The following is a 10,943-nucleotide window of genomic DNA, read 5'->3' as shown; positions in this document are numbered from 1 at the left end:
TTCCTACAGTCTATGTTTTGAACCATTCCAGTGACACTAGATATAGATTCCGATGCTTCACTTAAGGTTTACTGTATCCCTCCGACCTTCGTATTGACGATGAAACACAGAAATTGCATCGGAAATAAATACAAAATGCACAATGCCGACTCAAGTAGAAGAAGACTGACTCTTCCTACTGTCTATGATTTGAACGATTCCTGTGACACTAGTTATACATTACGATGCTTCACTTGAGGTTTACTGTATCCCTCTAACCTTCTTATTGACGACGAAACACAGAAATTGCATCGGAATTAAATAGAAAAGGCAAAAGGTCGACTTAAGTACGAGAAGACTGACTCTTCTTACTGACTACGTTTTGAACCATTTCTGTGACACTAGTTATAGATGCCGATGCTTCACTTCAGGTTTACTGAATCCCTCTGACCTGCTTGTTGTCGATGAAACACAGAAATTGCATCGGAATTTAATAAAAATGCACAATGCCGAATTAAGTACCAGAGGACTGACTCTTCTTACTGAGTATGTTTTGAACCATTCCTGTGACACTAGTTATAGATTCCGATGCTTCACTTCAGATATACTGTATCCCTTGGACTTTCTTATTGACGACGAAACATAGAAATTGCATCGGAATTAGATAGAAAAGGCACAATGCCGTCTTAAGTACAAGAAGACTGACTCTACCTAATGTCTATGTTTTGAACCATTCCTGTGAGACTAGTTATAGATTCCGATGCTTCACTTCAGGTTTACTGTATCCCTCTGACCTTCTTATTGACGATGAAACACAGAAATTGCATCGGAATTAAATACAAAATGCACAATGCCTACTTCAGTACAAGTAGACTGACTCTTCCTACTTTCTATGTTTTGTACCATTCCTTTTTACACTAGTTATACATTCCGATGCTTCACTTCAGGTTTACTGTATCCCTCTGACCTTGTTATTGAGGATGAAACACAGAATTAGCATCGGAATTAAATACAAAAGGCACAATGCCGACTTCAGTACAAGAAGACAGACTCTTCTTACTGACTATGTGTCAACCATTCCTGTGACACTAGTTATAGACTCCGATGCTTCACTTCAGGTTTACTGTATCCCTCTGACCTTCTTATTGACGATGAAACACAGAAATTTCATCGGAATTAAATAGAATGGGCACAATGCTGACTTAAGTACAAGAAGACTGACTCTTCTTACTGACTATGTTTTGAACCATTCCTGTGACACTAGTTATAGATTCCGATGCTTCACTTCAGGTTTACTGTATCCCTCTGACCCTATTATTGACAACGAAACACAGAAATTGCATCGGAATTAAATAGAAAAGGCACAATGCAGACTTAAGTACAAGAAGACTGACTCTTCTTACTGACTATGCTTTGAACCATTCCTGTGACACTAGTTATAGACTCCGATGTTTCACTTCAGGATTACTGTATCCCTCTGACGTTCTTATTGATGATGAAACACAGAAATTGCATCATAATTAAATAGAAATGGCACATTGCTGACTTAAGTACAAGAAGACTGACTCTTCGTACTGTGTATGATTTGAACCATTCCTGTGACACTAGTTATAGATTCCGATGCTTCACTTCTGGAGTACTGTATCCCTTGGACCTTCTTATTGACGATGACACACAGAAATTGCATCGGAATTAAATACAAAAGGCGCAATGCCGACTTAAGTACAAGTTGACTGACTCTTCTGACTGTCTATGTTTTGAACCTTTCCTGTGACACTAGTTATAGATTCTGATGCTTCATTTCAGGTTTACTGTATCCCTCTGACCTTCTTATTGACGATGAAACACAGAAATTGCATCGGAATTAAATAGAAAAGGCACAATGCCGACTTAAGTACAAGAAGACTGACTCTTCTTGCTGACTATGTTTTGAACCATTCCTGTGGCACTAGGTATTGATTCCGATTCTTCACTTCAGGTTTACTGTTTCCCTTGGGGCTTCTTATTGACGATGAAACAAATAAATTGCATCGGAATTAAATACAAAAGGCACGATGCCGACTTAAGTACATGGAGACTGACTCTTCCTACTGTCTATGTTTTGAACCATTGCTGTGACACTAGATATAGATTCAGATGATTCACTTCAGGTTTACTGTATCCCTCTGACCTTCTTATTGACGATGAAACACAGAAATTGCAACGGAATTAAATAGAAAAGGCTCAATGCCGACTTAAGTACAGGAAGACTGACTCTTCCTAGTGTCTATGTTTTGAATCACTCCTGTGACACTAGTTATACATTCCGATGCTTCACTTCAGTTTTACTGTATCCCTCTGACCTTCCTATTGACGATGAAACACAGGAATTGCATCGGAATTATATAAAAAAGGCACAATGCCGACTTAAGTACAAGAAGACTGACTCTTCCTACAGTCTATGTTTTGAACCATTCCAGTGACACTAGATATAGATTCCGATGCTTCACTTAAGGTTTACTGTATCCCTCCGACCTTCGTATTGACCATGAAACACAGAAATTGCATCGGAAATAAATACAAAATGCACAATGCCGACTCAAGTAGAAGAAGACTGACTCTTCCTACTGTCTATGATTTGAACGATTCCTGTGACACTAGTTATACATTACGATGCTTCACTTGAGGTTTACTGTATCCCTCTAACCTTCTTATTGACGACGAAACACAGAAATTGCATCGGAATTAAATAGAAAAGGCAAAAGGTCGACTTAAGTACAAGAAGACTGACTCTTCTTACTGACTACGTTTTGAACCATTTCTGTGACACTAGTTATAGATGCCGATGCTTCACTTCAGGTTTACTGAATCCCTCTGACCTGCTTGTTGTCGATGAAACACAGAAATTGCATCGGAATTTAATAAAAATGCACAATGACGAATTAAGTACCAGAGGACTGACTCTTCTTACTGAGTATGTTTTGAACCATTCCTGTGACACTAGTTATGGATTCCGATCCTTCACTTCAGGTTTACTGTATCTCTCTGACCTTCTTATTGACGATGAAACACAGAATTTGCATCGGCATGGAATAGAAAAGGCACAATGCCGACGTCAGTACAGGAAGACTGACTCTTCCCAATGTCTATGTTTCGAATCATTCCTGTGACACTAGTTATACATTACGATGCTTCACTTGAGGTTTACTGTATCCCTCTAACCTTCTTATTGACGACGAAACACAGAAATCGCATCGGAATTAAATAGAAAAAGCACAATGCCGACTTAAGTACAAGAAGACTGACTCTTCCTACTGACTATGTTTTGAACCATTCCTGTGACACTAGTTATAGATTCCGATGCGTCAGTTGAAGTTTACTGTATCCCTCTGACCTTCTTATTGACGATGAAACACAGAAATTGCATCGGAATTAAATACAAAAGGCACAATGCCGACATAAGTACAAGAAGACTGACTCTTATTACTGTCTGTGTTTTGAACCCTTCCTGTGACACTAGTTACAGATTCCGATGCTTCAATCCTGGTTTACTGTATTACTTTGACTTTCTTATTGACGACGAAGCACAGATATTGCATCGGAATTAAATTGAAAAGGCACAATGCCGACTTAAGTACAAGAAGACTGACTCTTCCTACTGTCTATGTTTTGAACCATTCCTATGACACTAGTTATAGATTCCGATGCATCACTTCAGGTCTACTGTATCCCTCTGACCTTCTAATTGACGATGAAACACAGAAATTGCATCGGAAGTAGATACAAAAAGCACAATGCCGACTTAAGTACAAGAAGACTGTCCCTTCCTATTGTCTATGTTTGAAACCATTGTTGTGACACTAGTTATAGATTCCGATGCTTCACTTCAGGTTTACTGTATCCCTCTGACCCTCTTATTGACGATGAAAGACAGAAATGGCATCGAAATTAAATACAAAAGGCACAATGCCGACTTAAGTACAAGAAGACTGACTCTTCTTACTGTCTATGTTTTGAACCATTCCTGTGACACTAGTTATAGATTCCGATGCTTCACTTCAGATATACTGTATCCCTAGGACCTTCTTATTGACGACGAAACATAGAAATTGCATCGGAATTAGATAGAAAAGGCACAATGCCGACTTACGTACAAGAAGACTGACTCTACCTAATGTCTATGTTTTGAACCATTCCTGTGCGACTAGTTATAGATTCCGATGCTTCACTTCAGATTTACTGTATCCCTCTGACCTTCTTATTGACGATGAAACACAGAAATTGCATCGGAATTAAATACAAAATGCACAATGCCTACTTCAGTACAAGTACACTGACTCTTCCTACTTTCTATGTTTTGAACCATTATTTTGACACTAGTTATACATTCCGATGCTTCACTTCAGGTTTACTGTATCCCTCTGACCTTGTTATTGAGGATGAAACACAGAATTTGCATCGGAATTAAATACAAAAGGCACAATGCCGACTTCAGTACATGAAGACAGACTCTTCTTACTGACTATGTTTTGAACCATTCCTGTGACACTAGTTATAGATTCCGATGCTTCACTTCAGGTTTACTGTATCCTTCTGACCTTCTTTAATGACAACGAAACACACAAATTGCATCGGAATTAATTAGAAAAGGCACAATGCTGACATTAGTGCAAGAAGACTGACTCTTCTTACTGACTATGTGTGAACCATTCCTGTGACACTAGTTATAGACTCCGATGCTTCACTTCAGGTTTACTGTATCCCTCTGACCTTCTTATTGACGATGAAACACAGAAATTTCATCGGAATTATATAGAATGGGTACAATGGTGACTTAAGTACAAGAAGACTGACTCTTCTTACTGACTATGTTTTGAACCATTCCTGTGACACTAGTTATAGATTCCGATGCTTCACTTCAGGTTTACTGTATCCCTCTGACCCTATTATTGACAACGAAAGACAGAAATTGCATCGGAATTAAATAGAAAAGGCACAATGCCGACTTAAGTACAGGAAGACTGACTCTTCTTACTGACTATGCTTTGAACCATTCCTGTGACACTAGTTATAGACTCCGATGTTTCACTTCAGGATTACTGTATCCCTCTGACCTTCTTATTGATGATGAAACACAGAAATTGCATCATAATTAAATCGAAATCGCACATTGCTGACTTAAGTACAAGGAGACTGACTCTTCGTACTGTCTATGATTTGAACCATTCCTGTGACACTAGTTATAGATTCCGATGCTTCACTTCTGGTGTACTGTATCCCTTGGACCTTCTTATTGACGATGAAACACAGAAATTGCATCGGAATTAAATACAAAAGGCGCAATGCCGACATAAGAACAAGTTGACTGACTCTTCTGACTGTCTATGTTTTGAACCTTTCCTGTGACACTAGTTATAGATTCTGATGCTTCATTTCAGGTTTACTGTATCCCTCTGACCTTCTTATTGACGATGAAACACAGAAATTGCATCGGAATTAAATACAAAAGGCACAATGCCGACTTAAGTACAAGAAGACTCACTCCTCCTACTGTCTATGTTTTGAACCGTTCCTGTGACACTATTTATAGATTCCGATGCTTCACTTCAGGTTTACTGTATCCCTCTGACCTTATTGACGATGAAACACAGAAATTGCATCGGAATTAAATGCAAAAGGCACAATCCCGACTCAAGTACAAGAAGACTGACTCTTCCTACTGTCTATGATATGAACCATTCCTGTGACACTAGTTATAATTTCCGATGCGTCACTTCAGGTTTACTGTATCCTTCTGACCGTCTTATTGACGATGAAACACAGAAATTGCATCGGAATTAAATAAAAAGGGCACAATGCTTACTTAAGTACAAGAAGACTGACACTTCTTACTGTTTATGATTTGAACCATTCCTGTGACACTAGTTATAGATTCCGATGCTTCCCTTCTTGTTTACTGTATCCCTTGGACCTTCTTATTGACGATGAAACACCGAAATTGCATCGGAATTAAATACGAAAGGCACAATGCCGACATAAGTACAACAAGACTGACTCTTCTTACTGACTGAGTTTTGAAATATTCCTGTGACACCACATATAGATTCCGATGCCCCACTTCAGGTTTACTGTATCCCTCTGACCCCTTATTGACGATGAAACACAGAAATTGCATGGGAATTAAATGGAAAAGGCACAATGCCGACTTAAGTACAAGAAGACTGACTCTTCTTACTGTCTATGTTTTGAAATATTCCTGTGACACTTGTTATAGATTCCGATGCTTCACTTCAGGTGTAGTGTATCCCTTGGACCTTCTTATTGACGATGAAACACAGAAATTGCATCGGAATTAAATACAAAAGGCACAATGCCGACTTAAGTACAAGAAGACTCACTCCTCCTACTGTCTATGTTTTGAACCGTTATTGTGACACTAGTTATAGATTCAGATGATTCACTTCAGGTTTACTGTATCCCTCTGACCTTCTTATTGACGATGAAACACGGAAATTGCAACGGAATTAAATAAAAAAGGCTCAATGCCGACTTAAGTACAGATAGACTGACTCTTCCTACTGTCTATGTTTTGAATCATTCCTGTGACACTAGTTATACATTCCGATGCTTCACTTCGGTTTTACTGTATCCCTCTGACCTTCTTATTGACGATGAAACACAGGAATTGCATCGGAATTATATAAAAAAGGCACAATGCCGACTTAAGTACAAGAAGACTGACTCTTCCTACAGTCTATGTTTTGAACCATTCCAGTGACACTAGATATAGATTCCGATGCTTCACTTAAGGTTTACTGTATCCCTCCGACCTTCGTAATGACGATGAAACACAGAAATTGCATCGGAAATAAATACAAAATGCACAATGCCGACTCAAGTAGAAGAAGACTGACTCTTCCTACTGTCTATGATTTGAACGATTCCTGTGACACTAGTTATACATTCCGATGCTTCACTTCAGGTTTACTGTATCCCTCTAACCTTCTTATTGACGACGAAACACAGAAATTGCATCGGAATTAAATAGAAAAGGCAAAAGGTCGACTTAAGTACAAGAAGACTGACTCTTCTTACTGACTATGTTTTGAACCATTCCTGTGACACTAGTTATTGATTCCGATTCTTCACTTCAGGTTTACTGTTTCCCTTGGAGCTTCTTATTGACGATAAAACAAAAAAATTGCATCGGAATTAAATACAAAAGGCACGATGCCGACTTAAGTACATGTAGACTGACTCTTCCTACTGTCTATGTTTTGAACCATTGCTGTGACACTAGTTATAGATTCAGATGATTCACTTCAGGTTTACTGTATCCCTCTGACCTTCTTATTGACGATGAAAAACAGAAATTGCAACGGAATTAAATAGAAAAGGCTCGATGCCGACTTAAGTACAGATAGACTGACTCTACCTATTCTCTAAGCTTTGAACCATTCCTGTAACACTAGTTATAGATTCCGATGCTTCACTTCAGGTTTACTGTATCCTTCTGTCCCTTTTATTGACGATGAAACACGGAAATTGCATCGGAATTAAATACAAAAGGCACATTGCCGACTTAAGTACAAGAAGACTGACTCTTATTACTGTCTATGTTTTGAACCATTCCTGTGACACTAGTTATAGATTCCGATTCTTCACTTCAGGTTTACTGTATCCCTTGGACCTTCTTATTGACGATGAAATACAAAAATTGCATCGGAATTAAATACAAAAGGCACGCTGCCGACTTAAGTACATGTAGACTGACTCTTCCTACTGTCTATGTTTTGAACCCTTCCTGTGACACTAGTTACAGATTCAGATGATTCACTTCAGGTTTACTGTATCCCTCTGACCTTCTTATTGACGATGGAACACAGAAATTGCATCGGAATTAAATAGAAAAGACACAATGCCGACTTAAGTACAGGAAGACTGACTCTTCCTACTGTCTATGTTTTGATCATTCCTGTGAAACTAGTTATAGATTCCGATGCTTCACTTCAGGTTAACTGTATCCCTCTGACCATCTTATTGACGATAAAACACAGAAATTGCATCGGAATTATATACAAAAGGCACAATGCCGACCTAAGTACAAGAAGTCTGACTCTTCCTACAATCTATGATTTGAAACATTCCAGTGACACTAGATATAGATTCCGATGCTTCACTTCAGGTTTACTGTATAGCTCTGACCTTCGTATTGACGATGAAACACAGAGATTGCATCGGAAATAAATACAAAATGCACAATGCCGACTCAAGTAGAAGAAGACTGACTCTTCCTATTGTCTATGTTTTGAACGATACCTGTGACACTAGTTACACATTCTGATGCTGCACTTCAGGTTTACTGTATCCCTCTAACCATCTTATTGACTACGAAACACAGAAATTGCATCGGAATTAAATAGAAAAGGCAAAATGCCGACCTAAGTACAAGAAGACGGACTCTTCTTACTGACTATTTTTGAACCATTTCTGTGACACTAGTTATAGATGCCGATGCTTCACATCAGGTTTACTGAATCCCTATGACCTTCTTATAGACGATGAAACACAGAGATGGCATCGGAATTAAATAAAAATGCACAATGCCGAATTAAGTACCAGAGGACTGACTCTTCTTTCTGAGTATGTTTTGAACCATTCCTGTGACACTAGTTATGGATTCCGATGCTTCACTTCAGGTTTACTGTATCTCTCTGACCTTCTTATTGACGATGAAACACAGAAATTGCATCGGAATTAAATACAAAAGGCACATTGCCGACTTAAGTACAAGAAGACTGACTCTTATTACTGTCTATGTTTTGAACCATTCCTGTGACACTAGTTATGGATTCCGATGCTTCACTACAGGTTTACTGTATCCCTTGGACCTTCTTATTGCGATGGAACACAGAAATTGCATCGGAATTAAATACAAAAGGCACAATGCCAACTTATGTACAAGAAGACTGAGTCATCTTACTGTCTATGTTTGGAAACATTCCTCTGACACTAGTTATAGATTCCGATGCTTCAATTCAGGTTTACTGTATCCCTTGGACCTTCTTATTGGCGACGAAACACAGATATTGCATCGGAATTAAATTGAAAAGGCACAATGCCGACTTCAGTACAGGACGACTGACTCTTCCCACTGTCTATGTTTGAACATCTCCTGTGACACTAGTTATATTTTCCGATGATTCACTCTAGGTTTACTGTATACCTTGGACCTTCTTATTGACGATGAAACAAAGAAATTTCAACGGAATTAAATACGAAAGGCACAATTTCGACTTGAGTACCAGAAGACTGACTCTTCTTACTGTCAATGCTTGAACATCTCCTGTGACACTAGTTATAGATTCCGATGCTTCACTCCAATGTTACTGTATCCCTTGAACCATCGTATCGACGATGAAAAACAGAAATTGCATCGGAATTAAATACAAAAGGCATATTGACGACTTAAGTACAAGATGACTGACTCTTATTACTGCCTATGTTTTGAACCATTCCAGTGACACTAGTTATAGATTCCGATGGTTCACTTCAGGCTTACTGTATCCAATGGACCTTCTTATTGACGATGAAATACAGAAATTGCATCGGAATTTAATAGAAAAGGCACAATGCCGACTTAAGTACAAGAAGACTGTCTCTTCTTACTGACTATGTTTTGAACCATTCCTGTGACACTAGTTATAGTTTACGATAAATCACTTCAGGTTTACTATATCCCTTGGACCGTCTTATTGACGATGAAACACAGTAATTGCATCGGAATTGAATAGAAAAGGCACAATGCCGACTAAGGTACTAGAAGCCTGACTCCTCTTACTGTCTATGTTTTGAACCATTCCAGTTACACTAGTTATAGATTCCGATGGTTCACTTCAGGCTTACTGTATCCAATGGACTTTCTTATTGATGATGAAATACAGAAATTGCATCGGAATTTAATAGAAAAGGCAAAATGCCGTCTTAAGTACAGGCATACTGAATCTTCTTAGTGTCTATGTTTTGAACCATTCCTGTGACGCTAGTTACAGATTCCGATGCTTCACTTCAGGTTTACTGTATCCCTTGGACCTTCTAATTGACGATGAAACACAGAGATTGCATCGGAATTAAATACAAAAGGCACAATGCCGAATTAAGTACAAGAAGACTGACTCTTCTTACTGACTATGTTTTGAACCATTCCTGTGACCCTAGTTAGAGATTCCGATGCTTCCCTTCAGGTTTACTGTATCCCTCTGACCTTCTTATTGACGATGAAACACAGAAATTGCATTGGAATTAAATAGAAAAGGCACAATGCCGACTTAAGTACAAGAATGCTGACTCTTCTTACTGACTACGGTTTGAACCATTCCTGTGAAACTAGTTATAGATTCCGATGCTTCACTCCAGGTTCACTGTATCCCTTGGACCCTCTTATTGACGATGAAACACAGAAATTTCATCGGAATTAAATACAAAATTCACAATGCTGACTTAAGTACAAGAAGACTGACTCTTCTTACTGACTACTTTGAACCATTCCTGTGACACTAGTTATAGATTCCGATGCTTCACTTCAGGTTTACTGTATCCCTCTGACCTACTTATTGACGATGAAACACAGAAATTGCATCGGAATTAAATACAAAAGGCACAATGCCAACTTAAGTACAAGAAGACTGACTCTTCTTACTGAGTATGTTTTGATCAACTCCTGTGACACTAGTTATAGATTCCGATGCTTAACTTCAGGTTTACTGTATCCCTTGGAGCTTTGTATTGACGATGAAACACAGAAATTGCATCGGAATTAAATACAAAAGGCACAATGCCGACTTAAGTACAAGAAGACTGACTCTTCTTACTGACTATGTTTTGAACCATTCCTGTGACACTAGTTATAGATTCCGATGCTTCACTTCAGGTTTACTCTATCCCTAGGACTTTCTTATTGACGATGAAACACAGAAATTGCATCG

This window comes from Schistocerca americana, chromosome 10, assembly GCF_021461395.2.
Source record: "Schistocerca americana isolate TAMUIC-IGC-003095 chromosome 10, iqSchAmer2.1, whole genome shotgun sequence".
NCBI classification, from domain to species: domain Eukaryota; kingdom Metazoa; phylum Arthropoda; class Insecta; order Orthoptera; family Acrididae; genus Schistocerca; species Schistocerca americana.
Note: the sequence above shows the minus strand (reverse complement) of the source record.